This window comes from Ascaphus truei, unplaced genomic scaffold (genome assembly GCF_040206685.1).
Source record: "Ascaphus truei isolate aAscTru1 unplaced genomic scaffold, aAscTru1.hap1 HAP1_SCAFFOLD_97, whole genome shotgun sequence".
In the NCBI taxonomy this organism is placed as follows: Eukaryota; Metazoa; Chordata; class Amphibia; order Anura; family Ascaphidae; genus Ascaphus; species Ascaphus truei.
The window spans coordinates 825,890-844,434 of NW_027457309.1; the positions used below are offsets into that span (position 1 = coordinate 825,890).

At 37.5% G+C, this 18,545-nt stretch overlaps 6 non-coding genes across 6 annotated transcripts; all 6 read right to left on the minus strand.

Annotated features, from left to right (window-relative positions):
• Positions 1-570: 570 nt before the first annotated feature.
• On the minus strand, positions 571-653 carry TRNAL-CAG (transfer RNA leucine (anticodon CAG)). The gene has a single exon. It is a non-coding gene; the product is annotated as a tRNA-Leu (tRNA).
• Positions 654-5,369: 4,716 nt separating this feature from the next.
• On the minus strand, positions 5,370-5,452 carry TRNAL-CAG (transfer RNA leucine (anticodon CAG)). Its single transcript has one exon. It is a non-coding gene; the product is annotated as a tRNA-Leu (tRNA).
• Positions 5,453-6,517: 1,065 nt separating this feature from the next.
• Positions 6,518-6,600, minus strand: TRNAL-CAG (transfer RNA leucine (anticodon CAG)). The gene has a single exon. It is a non-coding gene; the product is annotated as a tRNA-Leu (tRNA).
• Positions 6,601-7,665: 1,065 nt separating this feature from the next.
• On the minus strand, positions 7,666-7,748 carry TRNAL-CAG (transfer RNA leucine (anticodon CAG)). The gene has a single exon. It is a non-coding gene; the product is annotated as a tRNA-Leu (tRNA).
• Positions 7,749-9,045: 1,297 nt separating this feature from the next.
• On the minus strand, positions 9,046-9,128 carry TRNAL-CAG (transfer RNA leucine (anticodon CAG)). Its single transcript has one exon. It is a non-coding gene; the product is annotated as a tRNA-Leu (tRNA).
• An 8,320-nt stretch (positions 9,129-17,448) lies between these two features.
• Positions 17,449-17,531, minus strand: TRNAL-CAG (transfer RNA leucine (anticodon CAG)). Its single transcript has one exon. It is a non-coding gene; the product is annotated as a tRNA-Leu (tRNA).
• Between the last annotated feature and the right edge of the window lie 1,014 nt (positions 17,532-18,545).

Genomic DNA, 18,545 nt, shown 5'->3' on the forward strand with positions numbered 1-18,545 from the left:
TGTTAATGAATGAAACTGTCAACCAAAAGCAGAAAATAGTTATAAATTCTAATGGAAATCTTACACAGCCACTGAGGTTGGAGGTTCAAACAATGAGAAAACACAGGGCTTTGAAACACACTTTGGGCACTCATTTCTGGTTTCTGAATTTCTGCTTTGGATGGGGCGAAGAAAATGTAATATCTATAGACAGAGTTAACATGATAATATATGTAATTTTGAAAAGAAATGCTAGAAGTTTGATTTTCAATGTCGAAAACACATTAGATAGGCAAATCTCTGCTTTTTTTCCACATGGCAAATCTATGTTGCAAAATAAAATCTCATTTAGTTTATACTGTGTCATAAATGTAACAACATATTTTCCAAAAGGGAGACACCAAGATTGGTCATTACCCACATTGCTCTATTGCATTGCTGGGTATTCTGGCAGCTAATGTGTTAAAATGGTAACAGTTCATGTTACTATAATGGAACTATTTTATGTTAATTGCGGTTATCGGTTAAATACAGCTACAAATAGATTATTGCTGTTATAGAAACTTTTGACACTGTAAAAGAAGCAAAGCTTGTCAGAAGTGGGATTCGAACCCACGCCTCCAGAGGAGACTGCGACCTGAACGCAGCGCCTTAGACCGCTCGGCCATCCTGACAACTGAGGAATTTGTTTTGTAATATTCCACACAGAGCTTCAAACACAATGAGGCATTAAGAAACAAGCATACATAGTTGTGATAATGTGATAAATATATATGCAAAAGACATGTTTGTGTGTGGCACAGAATGTGGATGGTTCTCTGAAAAAGCGTCTAGTTAGCAAAAGCAATTTGGATATATTAATGGTCTAACATTATGTATTTATTACACCATGTCACTGATTAAATGTACTATATATTTCATCTGATTGATTATTTTCATAAAAAGAGTATCAATAATGTATCCACTTACTGTTTATTTATTTCCTAATTCATGTTGTGAAATGAACACTAGGTTCTGAAGTAACTGTATGGTGTGTTTATTGCAATAAGTTTCTTCAGTTCACTTTCATTAGAGATTTGTAAAGCAGCAGTGCTGTGAAGGATAAAATATGGAGATCATATCTCTATGCTTTATAGAAACCACTCGTCTCCATCTTATATCTGTTTGCTGTGCTTTTTTACTAATACTGTTTTCTATCCGAGGTGACTGTGGAATGCCGCTTGCACAGACTCTCGCCCACGCAATAAGGAAGTGATATCAGAGAAAACGAAACCTAACTTCAGAAAGCAAGGACACACAGCATTTCTGTGAAACTTGCATCAGCCGACAAGACCCCCGCCCCCATCGTGCCTTTTTTCTACTAACTAATGTAATAATTGGATAAGCTTTGCCGCATAATAGGTGTGGCATTGAATGATTGGCTAGTGTTAGCCTACTTTGATATAAACAGATTGTAATACAAAAAACTCGGCAGTCTTGACTACTTGTCTGAGGAAACTGATACGTGACTCTGTGTCATTATTGGGATCCGGGGTGCACCCAGACCTAAGATACATAATTCGGAGCCCACATCTGAGCAGTAGATACCCTCGATTGAAGGGACCTTAACATTTGGCGTAGTCGGCAGGATCCTTGTGAAGGGACATCGGAACAATCATGAACCCATCTCCATCCAAGGAGGACGTCCCCTGTCCGGACTGATCGGGGGGTCTGATCAACCTCTAAGGACAAGGTAATGTATATTCAGAATATATTTTCACCGAACTCCTGTCAGTCTGTTCAGGTTGGCGACACTTGGTTGATGGGCTAAGTATTGTTAATCTATACAAGACCATAGAGTCCGGTGGTTCCCGCCAAGGATTTATATAGTTGGTAAGGTCTTGTGCCTGCCAGATGTGTGGTTTATGTTCATATGTCATAAGGGTTACGGAATAACGATATTATAAGGAATAAGGGGACGAGTGTGTAAGGATATCTATTGTTAGATAATAGGAGGATCGTCCGTACAGGTGACGGTCCGGGGAGTGTCTGCGCGCCTCCCCGTCTAGGTCAATTTATCGCTGAAACTCAAGAGTCCAGGTACCGCCGGTAGTTGGCGCACATGTCCGAAGTTGTTTTTAAAATAGACAATGTTCTCGCAGTTTTTAAAGAAGGATATGCCTTCTGGTGCACGGGATTCCGTAACTCTTGTGACAGAGCGGGAGGGAAAGAAGTATACCAAGAAATATAAATTGTTGTTTAAAGTATTGGATTTACCCTCTACGGGAAGGTTGCAACCAAAAATGTTGAAAGATAGAATCCAGGCATGTAAAGGAATGTTGAAAGATGGAGGATTGTGGGAGAATGCTGAGAAATTTTTGAGTGTGGCTATTGAGCTTCAAAAGGAAGGTTTCACTGAAATTGAATGTGGAGGGAAAGATAAGAAAAGTTACTGTTATATGAAAGTACCCGAAAGTGACAAAACTACACCTTCTACCCCTAAAGTTGACCCTCCCCCGCCATATCCTCAAAATAGTCAGAAAAAGTCCTGAGGTGAGATGAAGGAAGAGTTAATGAGGGTTAGACTTGTGAGTGTTGACTAATGGAGAGAAATAGGTGTGTGTAGCTTGAGAAAGGACAGAATTGCAACAGGATAACATAAATTTGTAGTGAATGAAGTCAGTGAAACTATAAAAGTTCAAAACAGAAATCATTAAAAAAAACTGAGTGTAGCGAAATAGCATGAGCGTGTGGCGTTATTTGTGTGTTAAGAAGTTATATGAACCTCAGCTATATAAAAGCCTGTTGGTTAATTTTTGAAAGGTCATAAAAAATGTAGTTCTTAGGGCTCTGGATAAAGCTCCATGTATTTAAACTTTAAGCAAAAGTTTCAAGCTAATAATTATTATTTTTCAGGAAGAAGCCGTGGTGTTACGTTATCTTATCTTTTCAGGGTCAATTGGCGAAACGCCCAGAAACAAAATGGCTCTTTTCCCGGAAACAAGTCTTATAGAAAATATTTTTTCTTTAGTCAGATGAATATGCAGAGTGTCTTTAAAATGATAAAGCTGACCATGTGCTCAGCACTGTGCTTTAATTTTGCAGTTTTTAATTTCATCATTAAACCAAGAACAGGTTCAGATTAGGCTTATGGCCTTACAAAACAGAATTGCTTTAGACTATGTTTTAGCTTCAAAAGGAGGGGTATGTGTTTGATTAAAGACAATGTTGTGTTTTTATTCCAGATCAGTGTAGCAATGTGCAGCATGAACTTGATTAAATACAAGAGATTCAAAAGAGGTTTACAAAGGGAAGTGACAGATTATCACCCTTGGGGTTAGGTGAATGGCTTAGATCACTTGGAGCAATTTTTTTTGAATGTTTTGATGTGTTTGGGAGTGTTACTTGTTGTCATATATGTGGGTGTCCCGTGTTGCAAAGGTATGATCCACAGGTGTGCGACCCCCTACTACAATCTGATGCCACTCTTTACAGATGCCAGAAAACAGAAGTACCGTGAAGAAAGAAGATGCCGACCACAGTTATTCAATTCATCAAAAGACATATTGGCCGCAGCGCCTTACGAGACTATGACAGTGAAGGGCACGCACCCTTGTCCTCTGAGTTATCCCTGGACTATCATCATGAACTTTATTCTCAAAAGCTATGTTTTAAGAATAAAAAGGAGGGAATGACAAAGTGAGAATATGACGTAAGGGAGGGGGGTCTGACATAACAGCACTGGGATCTAAGCAACCATTTTGAGTCAGCATCCATCTTAGGTGCCTGATATTGTCTATTGTCTGTATGAAAGTTGGAATGAATGTTAGTTTAAAATACATTTTTTCTTCTGAAGTTCCAATTGATATTGAGTGGTTCAGCTAAGCCAAAAACCTTGAGAACAAGAGCAATGTGCCAATGTTATGAAAATATGCCATTACAAAAACAAGAGAACATAAGAACAGTCCATTATAGTACTCTGGAGTGACAGGGGTGACCAATCAAGTTCCCAGACCCTAGTTTGTTTGTCGGTAGGGAAGGGACTCCTTGTGTATGTTCTGTAGGTCTTCGAGTTTAGCGAGCAAGCAGTTGTCGGGGATGAGAGAAGCTCATGAACAGCCGACCAACACCCTCAGGTAGTTTTTCTAAGGTTAAGATTAGTCATAGGGAAAGTATATCCTTTTTGGTTTGGTTTTTTAATACTTTTATAAGATTATGTTTGTCTCGTGGTTTCTAGGGGGGACTGTGAAGGATAAAATATGGAGATCATATCTCTATGCTTTATAGAAACCACTCGTCTCCATCTTATATCTGTTTGCTGTGCTTTTTTACTAATACTGTTTTCTATCCGAGGTGACTGTGGAATGCCGCTTGCACAGACTCTCGCCCACGCAATAAGGAAGTGATATCAGAGAAAACGAAACCTAACTTCAGAAAGCAAGGACACACGGCATTTCTGTGAAACTTGCATCAGCCGACAAGACCCCCGCCCCCATCGTGCCTTTTTTCTACTAACTAATGTAATAATTGGATAAGCTTTGCCGCATAATAGGTGTGGCATTGAATGATTGGCTAGTGTTAGCCTACTTTGATATAAACAGATTGTAATACAAAAAACTCGGCAGTCTTGACTACTTGTCTGAGGAAACTGATACGTGACTCTGTGTCATTATTGGGATCCGGGGTGCACCCAGACCTAAGATACATAATTCGGAGCCCACATCTGAGCAGTAGATACCCTCGATTGAAGGGACCTTAACAGTGCCACCATGAGGTTTATCTATGAACTGTTCAAAAAAATTTAATTCTTCAGTTCTTTTATTTCTTATTTCATTTTCTCCTGTTAAAGAATGAAAATGTCAACCAAAAGCAGAAAGTAGTTATAAATTCTAATGGAAATCTTACACAGCAACTGAGGTTGGAGGTTCAAACAATGAGAAAACCCAGGGCTTTGAAAAACACTTTGGGCACTCATTTCTGGTTTCTGAATTTCTGCTTTGGATGGGGCGAAGAAAATGTAATATCTATAGACAGAGTTAACATGATAATATATGTAATTTTGAAAAGAAATGCTAGAAGTTTGATTTTCAATGTCGAAAACACATTAGATAGGCAAATCTCTGCTTTTTTTCCACATGGCAAATCTATGTTGCAAAACAAAATCTCATTTAGTTTATACTGTGTCATAAATGTAACAACATATTTTCCAAAAGGGAGACACCAAGATTGGTCATTACCCACATTGCTCTATTGCATTGCTGGGTATTCTGGCAGCTAATGTGTTAAAATGGTAACAGTTCATGTTACTATAATGGAACTATTTTATGTTAATTGCGGTTATCGGTTAAATACAGCTACAAATAGATTATTGCTGTTATAGAAACTTTTGACACTGTAAAAGAAGCAAAGCTTGTCAGAAGTGGGATTCGAACCCACGCCTCCATAGGAGACTGCGACCTGAACGCAGCGCCTTAGACCGCTCGGCCATCCTGACAACTGAGGAATTTGTTTTGTAATATTCCACACAGAGCTTCAAACACAATGAGGCATTGAGAAACAAGCATACATAGTTGTGATAATGTGATAAATATATATGCAAAAGACATGTTAGTGTGTGGCACAGAATGTGGATGATTCTCTGAAAAAGCGTCTAGTTAGCAAAAGCAATTTGGATATATTAATGGTCTAACATTATGTATTTATTACACCATGTCACTGATTAAATGTACTATATATTTCATCTGATTGATTATTTTCATAAAAAGAGTATCAATAATGTATCCACTTACTATTTATTTATTTCCTAATTCATGTTGTGAAATGAACACTAGGTTCTGAAGTAACTGTATGGTGTGTTTATTGCAATATGTTTCTTCAGTTCACTTTCATTAGAGATTTGTAAAGCAGCAGTGCCACCATGAGGTTTATCTATGAACTGTTCAAAAAAATGTAATTCTTCAGTTCTTTTATTTCTTATTTCATTTTCTCCTGTTAAAGAATGAAAATGTCAACCAAAAGCAGAAAGTAGTTATAAATTCTAATGGAAATCTTACACAGCCACTGAGGTTGGAGGTTCAAACAATGAGAAAACCCAGGGCTTTGAAACACACTTTGGGCACTCATTTCTGGTTTCTGAATTTCTGCTTTGGACGGGGCGAAGAAAATGTAATATCTATAGACAGAGTTAACATGATAATATATGTAATTTTGAAAAGAAATGCTAGAAGTTTGATTTTCAATGTCGAAAACACATTAGATAGGCAAATCTCTGCTTTTTTTCCACATGGCAAATCTATGTTGCAAAATAAAATCTCATTTAGTTTATACTGTGTCATAAATGTAACAACATATTTTCCAAAAGGGAGACACCAAGATTGGTCATTACCCACATTGCTCTATTGCATTGCAGGGTATTCTGGCAGCTAATGTGTTAAAATGGTAACAGTTCATGTTACTATAATGGAAATATTTTATGTTAATTGTGGTTATCGGTTAAATACAGCTACAAATAGATTATTGCTGTTATTGAAACTTTTGACACTGTAAAAGAAGCAAAGCTTGTCAGAAGTGGGATTCGAACCCACGCCTCCAGAGGAGACTGCGACCTGAACGCAGCGCCTTAGACCGCTCGGCCATCCTGACAACTGAGGAATTTGTTTTGTAATATTCCACACAGAGCTTCAAACACAATGAGGCATTGAGAAACAAGCATACATAGTTGTGATAATGTGATAAATATATATGCAAAAGACATGTTAGTGTGTGGCACAGAATGTGGATGGTTCTCTGAAAAAGCGTCTAGTTAGCAAAAGCAATTTGGATATATTAATAATCTAACATTATGTATTTATTACATCATGTCACTGATTAAATGTACTTTATTTTTCATCTGATTGATTATTTTCATAAAAAGAGTATCAATAATGTATCCACTTACTATTTATTTATTTCCTAATTCATGTTGTGAAATGAACACTAGGTTCTGAAGTAACTGTATGGTGTGTTTATTGCAATAAATTTCTTCAGTTCACTTTCATTAGAGATTTGTAAAGCAGCAGTGCCACCATGAGGTTTATCTATGAACTGTTCAAAAAAATGTAATTCTTCAGTTCTTTTATTTCTTATTTCATTTTCTCCTGTTAAAGAATGAAAATGTCAACCAAAAGCAGAAAGTAGTTATAAATTCTAATGGAAATCTTACACAGCCACTGAGGTTGGAGGTTCAAACAATGAGAAAACCCAGGGCTTTGAAACACACTTTGGGCACTCATTTCTGGTTTCTGAATTTCTGCTTTGGATGGGGCAAAGAAAATGTAATATCTATAGACAGAGTTAACATGATAATATATGTAATTTTGAAAAGAAATGCTAGAAGTTTGATTTTCAATGTCGAAAACACATTAGATAGGCAAATCTCTGCCTTTTTTCCACATGGCAAATCTATGTTGCAAAATAAAATCTCATTTAGTTTATACTGTGTCATAAATGTAACAACATATTTTCCAAAAGGGAGACACCAAGATTGGTCATTACCCACATTGCTCTATTGCATTGCAGGGTATTCTGGCAGCTAATGTGTTAAAATGGTAACAGTTCATGTTACTATAATGGAAATATTTTATGTTAATTGTGGTTATCGGTTAAATACAACTACAAATAGATTATTGCTGTTATTGAAACTTTTGACACTGTAAAAGAAGCAAAGCTTGTCAGAAGTGGGATTCGAACCCACGCCTCCAGAGGAGACTGCGACCTGAACGCAGCGCCTTAGACCGCTCGGCCATCCTGACAACTGAGGAATTTGTTTTGTAATATTCCACACAGAGCTTCAAACACAATGAGGCATTGAGAAACAAGCATACATAGTTGTGATAATGTGATAAATATATATGCAAAAGACATGTTAGTGTGTGGCACAGAATGTGGATGATTCTCTGAAAAAGCGTCTAGTTAGCAAAAGCAATTTGGATATATTAATGGTCTAACATTATTATGGTGTGTTTATTGCAATAAATTTCTTCAGTTCACTTTCATTAGAGATTTGTAAAGCAGCAGTGCCACCATGAGGTTTATCTATGAACTGTTCAAAAAAATGTAATTCTTCAGTTCTTTTATTTCTTATTTCATTTTCTCCTGTTAAAGAATGAAAATGTCAACCAAAAGCAGAAAGTAGTTATAAATTCTAATGGAAATCTTACACAGCCACTGAGGTTGGAGGTTCAAACAAAGAGAAAACACAGGGCTTTGAAACACACTTTGGGCACTCATTTCTGGTTTTTAAATTTATGCTTTGGATGGGGCGAAGAAAATGTTATATGTATAGACAGAGTTACACTGGCGACACACTTTATTCGAGCTTGGCTAGTCCCACGAATTCGGGTATACCCGGGTGTATTGAGGTTTGTGACTGTTTTCTGCCCGAGTGCATTGGGTTATTTTCCAGGCAGGGATTGAAGCATTTTATTCCCGCTGGCTGCAATACTGCACAGTATATATATATATACTGCATTACAATTAATGAATTTATGCCATCTGGTAGACACGCGAAGCATTGCAGCCTAATAAATCCTAATCATTATCATTTAACAGATCAGCCGCCCATCAGCCAGGCATGAACCCAGGCTGGGAAGGCAAATGCAACGGGGCTTGTCAGAGGTGAGGAGCGGCGCATTCCAGGTATCTGCCAGGTACATACCGGGTATTTGCTCGAATAAAGTGTGTCGGTGCAGTAACATGATAATATATGTAATTTTGAACATAAATGCTAGAAGTTTAATTTTCAATGTCGAAAACACATTAGATAGGCAAATCTCTGCTTTTTTTCCCACATGGCAAATCTATGTTGCAAAATAAAATAACAATTAGTTTATACTGTGTATTTTTCAAAAGGGAGACACTAAGATTGGTCATTACCCACTTTGCTCTATTGCATTGCAGGGTATTCTGGCAGTTAATGTGTTAAAATGGTAACAGTTCATATTACTATAATGGAACTATTTTATGTTAATTACGGTAATTTGTTAAATACAGCTAAAAATAGATTATTGCTTTTATAGAAACTTTTGACACTCTAAAAGAAGCAAAGTTTGTCAGAAGTGGGATTCGAACCCACGCCTCCAGAGGAAACTGCGACCTGAACGCAGCACCTTAGACCGCTCGGCCATCCTGACAACTGAGGAATTTGCTTTGTAATATACCACACAGAGCTTAAAACACAATGAGGCATTGAGAGATAAGCATACATAGTAGTTGAAAATGTGCATATAAGGGGGGACTCCATTTTGATTGCTGGATAACCATTTTTCTATAACTATTCTTTACTAACATTTAAGTCTCAGGAACTAATCACATGCTATATGCCATACGTAATTGTGCTGTCCAGGCAGGTCTGAGAAAATGACCTGACCTATCACCCACTTATCACTAGCTGAACTGTATTTGTTCAGACTTATTTTTTGCCCTGTAGAAACAGGAACTTCTTCCCAGCCATATTGAGCATGAGTTACACAAGAATGCATTACTCAACATACTGTCCTAAAGACTGACATTTCCTTTAACTGCCTCCAAGTTCGGTATTAAGGCCCCTTCCCAAACTATAAACTGTCTATGCTGTCTAACTGTTATTTTGCTGAGATAGACAGACTGTAAATTAAAAGAGGAAGTATGTTCTCATATGTGTGTTTTTTCTATGCTCAAGTTTGCTATATAAACTGGCTGTATACCCTTCAATAAACAGGAGAACAGTTTTTGACAAAGCTTCACTGTCTGACTCAATTACTGCTTTCCTCCGAGCTCGTCCACCATTTTGTTTTACCAGATCATCAGTGCTTTAAGAGTGGGCTAAATCCTCCGGAGGTTGAAAGTCATCACGAGTCGGCAGACGGTGTATTTTCACGCTAAGACGTTGGAGAATACATGGGCACATTTTCATGGTGTCAGATTTGGGACAGAAGCCACATTCGGGGTAAGCATACAAGATATATATTTTATCTGTATATTATCCGTCTGTGTCTCCTTGCCCAAAGAGCCCATAAGGTTTTAAGGTTTAGAAGTTTTTTTAGAGTTACCGCTGCACCGGATGATTCAAGGTTAAGGAAAAACCATAGAGACACTTGAGTAAAGGACTCAAAGTGAAGTCAGGATTACATGAATCCTTGACGGAAGTATATACACAGGGTTATAGTCCCTGTTGAGAGATAGGAACAAGCGATATAGTTGGGTATCTGCTTGAAAAACTCTTAAAGTGTCTGTGGGAAAAGTGTATTTTTTTTTTTAAGGGGGGAGGAGGATTGTAAGGGATTTTTAAGGGATTTTTTTCTTTTTTCTGTATTATTGTGCATGGGCATGTCGTTATATATATATAAAATAAGATATATAAGACATATAAAATGCTAAGTATACATAAGTGCATAAGTATATAAGTGCTAAGTATATCAGTGCGTAAGATATATAAGTGATAAGTATATCAGTGCGTAAGATATATAAGTGCTAAGTATATAAGTGCTAAGTATATAAGTGCTAAGTATATAAGTGCATGATATTACGTTGTGTTGCTCATATATTTTTACAGTGCAGTGCTTGCTTGATTTTGGTTATTTTAATCAAGTGTGTATTGTATTGTCTAAATGATGGGAAGGTAGTTTTGCCGCATATCATATGACAATGATAAAAGGATTATGTTTGGGTGGAGATCCTGAATGGCTATGGTTTCAGCCTGATCCCGAGTGGGACATGCATTATATGGCATTATGTGGCCGCATTTGGGTAAAAGTTGCACCTCACATTAATGAGGCAAAACCTAATGATAACCCAAAATCCGAGGAGCCAATTTGGCCACCCCCGCCTGATAATCTCACTACAATGTATTCCCAAGCCCCTAATGCACCCCCACAGGAGTTTTTACCTCCAGATATTTTACCCCCAACACCGCCGCCTTCTGTGATGTTACAAATACCCCCGTATAGTCCTATCACACCTGTGCCACTATTTTCCAAGTTTTGATCCTAACATGTTGGCAGCGTTATCACACTATGCTGCAAGTCATCACCCCAAACCTCCTGCATCCGTACGCAGGGAGGAGAGTAATGGCATTTGCCCACAGCCCTCTCTACCCACCTATGTGGAGTTGAGAGACGATGCAGAATCAGAGGTGGCACACCTATCTGAATCTGAGCATCATAAGTCGTCCTGTAAAGAAAGCCCAAACAGAAAGCTTCCCAATGCCGTAAGCTCCACAAGAGTTTCATCTCTCGTTTCACCCCCTGTCTCCAGGGAGAGTGAATGGGAAGACGATACTTCAGATTCGTCTCATTACGATATACCATCACCCCGTAACCAATTGCCTTTAAGGAAACTTAAAGAAACCACTGCTTCAGCAGGTTCTGTGACGTCTGAGTCATCTGCAGGAGCCAGCAATCATAGAGTTAAGGATTTTTGTGCTTCTGTAAGGGAACTAGCTGAGGAATTTAAAGAGGTATTGACTGATTCATGTGCTGTAACATTAACTCCCGCACATAGTAATGCCAAACCTGTCCTAGTTACACCGCAATCATATGTTTTCATACCTAAAAATACTACTAGGAACGATTTGATTCGCACTGCTAAAAAAACGCGAATATGAATCATTGTTAGCTGACACACAGGATTGTGCTGAGGCAGAGGTTGATTTTAGCATTGTTAAAACTGATAAGGAATGTGCTGCAGCCTGTGTCAAAATTGCATCTTTTAAGTGCTGTCAACTGAATTTTTTTTTCTATATATATAACTCTCAAAATGCATATTTGCCCCCTGCCCCTATGGCATCGGGACAATTACCATTTCCATAGGTAGCCCCAATTTACCCCAGTGTCCCTGTTCTAAAAAAAAAAAAAAAAAACCCTGATCCCTTAACCTTTCCTAGGTCACAGGCTCTGAGGCAGTCTCCGATAAAGAAGTTCTTATGGCTTCATGGGGAACCCGAAGCAATAGGCTCCCTAGACCACTCACTATTGATATGCCTGCCAGGCAGATCGGTACGGATGGGGAAGAGACGGACTCTAGGCAGGAATTAACCCCTGTCAGGGACCGTTCACGGGACAGGGAAAAGTCACAGGATGAATCAGAATCAGATACTGACACTGTGGCACAGTTTTATGCAGGTCTGTCAAACAACGCTAAAAAAAAAAAAAAAAAATGTGTTATAACTCCAAACTGCTGTATTTATATTTAACATAACGTAAGAAGGAAAAAAAAAAAAAAGAGCAGAGAAGCTAAGAAAGCAAGGGAAAAGAAAGGACAGGAAGTGCTATGATTGTAAAGAGACAAGATATTTTTCCAGTAATTGCAAACCAGCCCCTAAGAAGGGAACCAGAGAATGTTTTTTAGTAGAATATTTTTGTCTAAATTCAGACGGGTCTATCCCGCCGGTATTGAGAATCTCAAGTAGTGTAAATTTAAGGTAGGAAAATTAGTTTTTCCCCAGAATGTTTTATTAAATTTTATAAATATGGTAAAAAGGTTGATTGAGTAATCCCTGTGTGCTTGTATAATCTGAGTGAATCCTAACTATGTGAAAGTTTTATGTGCATTGAATAATATGAATGTCGGTTTATTGTATATATACAATTTTATCTAGGTACTTGCAAGTGTTTCTGAAATAAGAACATAATTAATTGCTCATGTTAAGTTTAAATTTTAAAGGTAAGAAACACCCGCACTATAACACAAACTAATCAATAATGGGAAAGGGAGAGTTTGACTGGTTATAGAGAAAAGGACAAAAAGATGGGCAAATGTCAGAAAAAAGGAAAAAAAAATTATAATTCAGCCCGGTCACTGGTATATTTTGAGGATTTATTCGTTCTGGCCAGACGATGATTTCTTAAAAACCAGAAAGACATCCTTTTCCAACTTCTCTATTTCCATGACAAGAGAGAGAGAGGGAGATAGAGAATCAGAATAGCAGCCCAGACAGCCCCCCTTCTCCAGTTAAAAAAAAATGTGCGGAGATACATTTGAGACACGAAAGTTAACCGAAGCTCTGTAGCTACAAATTAGGTTTAACTGTTTTATTAATATAGTTTGCGAGCAGGATAAAACAGTTTTGCATTGCCTTGTCTTGGTAATTTTTGTTGTATTATTTTTGTTTCTTTTGTGTGTCACATTTTATTCTGTTATCAGGCCGTGTGAGGAGCTGCATTTTTAGATGTCCCAAATTATATTGTAATGTAATTAACAGTTTTTTTTTTTTTCTTATCTGTTTTGTTCCAAGGTTTTGGCAGGATGCCCAGAAAGCTATTTCAAGCTTGTTCCAATCCGAGGGAAAAAAAAGTTTTAAATCTGTGTCTATAATTTCTTATATTACAGGATGTTTCTGTCAGAAGACATTAGTTGCTTATATTTATATTCAGTAGTGTTTTCAGTGTTTTTAATGCAAATTTTATACCCAAAGGATTCAAGTTAGTTTAGCTACAGATCAAACAACAATAGTTAGTTATGTTTTGAATGCTGTTATCCTTTCTGTAATATTGTTCATATATAAAATTATGTGAACAAAGGAGGGGTATTATTGCTGTTTATCATATAGCTGTCTATGCCCAGAAGTTAGATGGGTTAGTGCCCGGGATGAACGAAATCTGAAATTATCATTTATTTATTTTTAAGAATAATGCTGAGTGCCTTTTAAGGTTGGCAGTGTGCTCGGCACTTTCAAAGAAATTATATTACAAGTAATTAGTTTGGAGTTCTATACAGAATTATTTTAGCCATTTTTTTCTTTTGGTTAGGCAATAGCTGAGGCACCAATTTTAATGAATTTAGATTGTAGCAAAGTCAAGACCACAGTGACTGTTTAGTAAAACAATTAGTAAGTATTGTATGCAACTAATATATTTTTGAGTCTCTCTAGGCACATGTCAAAGTTGAAAGTGCACCTACGAGAGATGGGTTAATGGTCAAGCATTTCCTACGCAAGAACGTTCTTCATCCCAGATGAAAAGGCGCTACTACTACTATTAAAAGTACTACTCATCACCACTACAGCAAATAAAGTGGCAGAGGTCTCTTTTTGGATCCACGTTACGCATATGAAACTTATCCCAGCACCACCCACAGTTGCTTCAATCTGCACCGTATCCAAAGTGGAAAAGCCTAGAGACAAAGCCAAAATTCCAGGCCTCAACATATGAACTTTGAACTTTTTAATAATTTTTTTTTTCTTTACAGGTTTTGTTATTTTAATTATAAATGTATAGTCTATTAGGTTTGTGTAAATAGTGTGCACACAAAGACGATAGGGTAGGAACAGGTATATTTTGTTTAGTAATTGTTATTTTGTTTTTATTGATTTGTGTATAGCATATATGCACACCTTTTGTCACACAATGGAATCCTAGTAAACAAAGCCCATATTTTATGTATAATATAACCCAATATACTATCTATATTCAATAGGTTGCACCCCAGGGAAAATAAATGTTATATTTAACCCCTTCAGAAAAAGACAATATGAAATAAGACATTTGTAGAACCATCTATAAGAAATTGGTTACGAAGGGTGTAGAAATAAGAGTTTGCCCTAGGGAAGTTATTGACTCTGTGATAGGAGGACAGATAGAATATTACCCTGCAACTAGAACAGGTCATGTTATTTGGGGAAAATAGTCCAGTGTTTAAAGGTAGAGATGACGGATGGGATTTGTTGGGACTTGGTGGTTGGATTAGTTCTCTGGAAGCGAAGCTATTGGATGCTTTTGTGTGTGTGTCTGTCCTACTCATCACTCTCTATGTATGTGTCATATGCAGTAAACTTTGATCCAGAAGTGCGTTGCACCCCCACCGACGCTATGCCTCTTTTCGGTGATGTCAGCAGTCCCCCAGAAGAAGAGACCGAGAAGAAATCAACTGTGCCGATATAATGGCCGAAAAAGAATGACAAGGCACAATTGGACAATCTCCTGGTCCAGCAGGACTATGCAATGGTTAACTGTTCTTTAAAGAGACTGTCTCTAAAGAATAAGAGGGGACTAAGAAGATTGGATATGAGGCTATGAGGAAAGTGGGAGGTCACCCAGAGGCGTGTGTCAGCCACAAGGAAAGGATCATAAGTCAGCCATGTTTTACCATAGCAGCCATTTTGCTGTTTTGCCATTCTGAATAAATGCAGTATGAAAGATGCGTGCAAGATGGATATTTGTGCAATCGCTCCCGGTAGAAATTAGCCCCCACCAATTTTCACAAATTTTAGCCGCCATAATGTGCTAGTAGTTACAGAAGAGCAGTGTGAATAGTAATTTAGAAATTGGTAATAGTTTTTGTAGTAATAGTCAACCTGGTAAACAGAAAAGATATCATACCAGCCACACCGATATATATCTCTCTACAAACAAGAACTCCTGTGGCCATATATATATATATATTTTTTTTTATTTTCTTCGGACCCCCAAAACCTGCACCACTATTTCAATACGACAAAATATATCAACAATATCAAAAACAATATAGTAGTTGTTAGGTTATGGACCCACGACAAAATGAGGGAAAGAGAATTGTTATGGGACTGATATTTATCGTTTGCATATTTGTAGTATTAGTTGTTATTATTTCATGTTACAAATTAATGTGTTTATCTTTATGTAAAATGATTATGCTTTTTGGTAAGTCAATTGATCACACATATGCATCACTGGACGTTAATGCCCCCATTCACAGTTTCCCAAATATGATACATGACTCTGGACCTACTGCCACTAGAGTCCAGATACCTTTGATGGATTATGATAACATTCAAATCCAATACGAGACCCCCATATCCTAGAGGTTAATTGTCATTTTGTGATGACAAAAGGGGGGATTGAAAATGTGCATATAAGGGGGGACTCCATTTTGATTGCTGGATAACCATTTTTCTATAACTATTCTGTACTAACATTTAAGTCTCAGGAACTAACTACATGCTATATGCCATACGTAATTGTGCTGTCCAGGCAGGTCTGAGAAAATGACCTGACCTATCACCCACTTATCACTAGCTGAACTGTATTTGTTCAGACTTATTTTTTGCCCTGTAGAAACAGGAACTTCTTCCCAGCCATATTGAGCATGAGTTACACAAGAATGCATTACTCAACATACTGTCCTAAAGACTGACATTTCCTTTAACTGCCTCCAAGTTCGGTATTAAGGCCCCTTCCCAGACTATAAACTGTCTATGCTGTCTAACTGTTATTTTGCTGAGATAGACAGACTGTAAATTAAAAGAGGAAGTATGTTCTCATATGTGTGTTTTTTCTATGCTCAAGTTTGCTATATAAACTGGCTGTATACCCTTCAATAAACAGGAGAACAGTTTTTGACAAAGCTTCACTGTCTGACTCAATTACTGCTTTCCTCCGAGCTCGTCCACCATTTTGTTTTCCCAGATCATCAGTGCTTTAAGAGTGGGCTAAATCCTCCGGAGGTTGAAAGTCATCACGAGTCGGCAGACGGTGTATTTTCACGCTAAGACGTTGGAGAATACAAGGGCACATTTTCAGTAGTGATAAAGTAATAAATATATATGCAAAAGACATGTTAGTGTGTGGCACAGAATGTGGATGGTTCTCTATAAAAGTGTCTAGTTAGCAAAAGCAATTTGGATATATTAATTGTCTAACAATATGTATTTATTACACCATGTCACTGATTACATGTACTATATATTTCATCTGATTGATTATTTTCATAAAAAGGGTATCAATAATGTATCCACTTATTGTTTAATTATTTCCTAATTAATGTTGTGAAATGAACACTAGGTTCTGAAGTAACTGTATAGTGTGTTTATTGCAATAAGTTTCTTCAGTTCACTATCATTAGAGATTTGTAAAGCAGAAGTGCCACCATGAGGTTTATCTATGAACTGCAGACTGTTAAAAAAATGTAATTCTTTAGTTCTTTTATTTCTTATTTCATTTTCTCCTGTTAAAGTATGAAAATGTCAACCAAAAGCAGAAAGTAGTTATAAATTCTAATGGAAATCTTACACAGCCACTGAGGTTGGAGGTTCAAACAAAGAGAAAACACAGGGCTTTGAAACACACTTTGGGCACTCATTTCTGGTTTTTAAATTTATGCTTTGGATGGGGCGAAGAAAATGTTATATGTATAGACAGAGTTAACATGATAATATATGTAATTTTGAACATAAATGCTAGAAGTTTAATTTTCAATGTCGAAAACACATTAGATAGGCAAATCTCTGCTTTTTTTTCCACATGGCAAATCTATGTTGCAAAATAAAATAACAATTAGTTTATACTGTGTATTTTTCAAAAGGGAGACACTAAGATTGGTCATTACCCACTTTGCTCTATTGCATTGCAGGGTAATCTGGCAGTTAATGTGTTAAAATGGTAACAGTTCATATTACTATAATGGAAATATTTTATGTTAATTACGGTAATTGGTTAAATACAGCTAAAAATAGATTATTGCTTTTATAGAAACTTTTGACACTCTAAAAGAAGCAAAGTTTGTCAGAAGTGGGATTCGAACCCACGTCTCCAGAGGAAACTGCGACCTGAACGCAGCACCTTAGACCGCTCGGCCATCCTGACAACTGAGGAATTTGTTTTGTAATATACCACACAGAGCTTAAAACACAATGAGGCATTGAGAGATAAGCATACATAGTAGTGATAAAGTAATAAATATATATGCAAAAGACATGTTAGTGTGTGGCACAGGATGGTTCTCTGAAAAAGCGTCTAGTTAGCACAAGCAATTTGGATATATTAAAGGTCTAACATTATGTATTTATTACACCATGTCACTGATTACATGTACTATATATTTCATCTGATTGATTATTTTCATAAAAAGTGTATTAATAATGTATCCACTTACTGTTTATTTATTTCCTAATTAATGTTGTGAAATGAACACTTGGGGGCCTATGCAGAGACGTGCGAGAAGCCCTATCTCACCAGGTATTTGTCAAAAATGTCCGCAGCAAATTTGTATATGGCGAGAATTTGGCGAGATGACTGAAATCCAACAGAATTTTGTTCTTTCCAAAAAACTCGCCAGATGGCTGGCGAGAAGCAATATTTCGCCAGTTTCCAAATACGCAGTATTCCAGCATGTCTGTGCCGATCGGGGCTATAACATGGCGAGATTGTGTCCAATTCGGTCTGCCAGCAATACTTGGCAAACTGCTGGTGCTGGCCGTCGTTAGGGGACATATGGGAAAAAGCAATGACCTGTTCCGGTGTTGGATTGATGCAGGGGGGCTCCAGAGCTGATAACCAATAATACCTGCACTGAAACCCGCCACCCCGATGTATCCGAAGCAGTAATAGTGCACGAACAGCCAAAAATCATACACTTAGCGGTTAATATCTGTGGCAATGAATGGGTGAACCATCCATTACCATTCTTTGGGTGGGGAGCGGCTGTGGATTTAGGGGAGTATGTGTAATGTGGGGGGGGGGGGTTACGGATTTCAAGGGTGTTGCAGGCCAACATAACCCTTCCATTACCACAACGCTTAATACCGCAACGGTCATTGCGTGGGCAAGGCCAACCGCAACACATAGACAACCAATGTTGGTGCGATAACACGCTGTACC